Here is a 1,908-nt window from a genome sequence, read left to right as displayed (position 1 = left end):
GACAGACAGACATGGCTTAATCGACTTCTCTATTCATTCTGAGCATTTATGTATACATTTGTCTATATCTATCTCGATTCGTTTTGCCTGTTACAAACAACCGTTATGTGAACAAAATTAATATACCCTTGTGCACAAGTGCGCTCGGGTATAAAAACTGCAATCAGAAATAGGCTTAGCATAGATATGTATATTTGAGTCAATTTTACTTACAATCCGACAAATTAAAAATAAACTTATAGAAAATTACAAAAATTTCATCAAGAAATACATACCTACATATATGATTCCAAGGAATGCCCGATATACAGGGACAGACTTCCCAATGCTAAACACGTATAACTTCTTTATATTTTAATATTGTTGTTATTTTCTTTCTGCATGTTATAGTTAATCTCTTGAAAGATCATAATGGATACTTACAGTGCACAACATCGCATTAAAATTATCGAATTTTTCTATTCATGTCAACCATCAATTGTAATGACGCAGCGAAAGTATCGCCAATATTTTAATTCAAGATTAGCCTACAGCCTTAGTTGACCGTTTTGAAGAACGGGGTTCAGTGAGCTACCGTTCAGGAAGAGGTGCTAATCGAAATATTCGCACTGAAGACAACGTGAAAGCTGTGCGGCAGAGTGTTGCAAAGATCCACCTGTCTCAACTCGCCGTTGTTCCGGCCAATAAGGCATTTCCAGAACAACGTTGCGGAGAATTTTATAGTTGGATTATAAGATGAACCCATAAAAAATTTAAATTATGCACCACAAGACCACCATCAACGACTACAATACGCTATTCGTTTTACACAATTAGCCACAAAAATTGATTTTTTTAGGTAATGTTTTGATGTCGGATGAAGTGCATTTCCATTTAAATGGTTATATCAACAAGCAAAACTGTAGATTTTTGAGCTCTGAAAATTCAAGGGCAACACACCAGCACTAGTAACATCCATCTAGATGCGCTGTTTGGTGCGGTGTTATGGCCGAAAAAGTTATCGGCCCATATTTCTTCAAGATGAGGATGAAACGGCAGAAACGATTTTTGGGGTTTCTTACAGAACAATGATTGACAAATGTTTGCGGCCAATGGCAGTACAGCATCCTAATTTGTGGTTCCAACCAGATGGAGCGCCTGCGCACACTTCTAGGCAAAATATGTACCTGCTGCCTGAAATTTTCGGCGAACGTTTGATTTCAAAAAATTCAGATTTCCCTTTGCCGCCTCGCTCACCAGAAAAAAAAAAAACGTATGTATATATGTTAATAAATCATAGACTATGAAGCAGCTGAAGCAGAATATTCGAGACGAGATACGGAGCCTGCAACCAGAAACACTACGTGGTGTTATGGAAAACGCGTTAAAAAAGGCCAATGTCTGCATCGAACAAAATGGTGCTCATATGTCTGATGTCATTTTTCATACATAGTGCCTCTTAATTTCCACGAAATGTATCTAATAAAAAAATAAATAAATTTATTAAAACAAATGAATATTACAAGAGTTATACGTGTTTAAAATTGGTAGGTCTTATTTGGCCCACCATGTATGATAGATATGATTTACGAAATATATTCAGAAATGAGAGTGAAGTGCCTTAAACGTAAATGTTAATTTGCGGGAATACCATTGAAAATAGGGGAATTCTTTCAGGAATTTGGCCTTAACAGAGTTGGCATCCCTGATACCAATAGAGAACTTAGTCATTTTACATACTCTACCAGCCAGCAAAAAATCCGAAAACCGATCCGAAAAAGGACAAAAAAATTGATGAAGTGCGGATTTTTGTCCGTTTACTGATTCCATTTCCGGATACTTTGACGATCTGTTTTCCCAGTAAAGTGTTCGGCAGAAACGTATGTACAGAAAAGTACCGAAAATGGTGGTGAAAAGGGCACGTTTTCG

Source organism: Rhagoletis zephyria, unplaced genomic scaffold (genome assembly GCF_001687245.7).
Source record: "Rhagoletis zephyria isolate East Lansing unplaced genomic scaffold, Rhagoletis_zephyria_1.1 Rzeph_scaffold_00015, whole genome shotgun sequence".
In the NCBI taxonomy this organism is placed as follows: domain Eukaryota; kingdom Metazoa; phylum Arthropoda; class Insecta; order Diptera; family Tephritidae; genus Rhagoletis; species Rhagoletis zephyria.
This window is presented reverse-complemented; position numbering follows the sequence as displayed.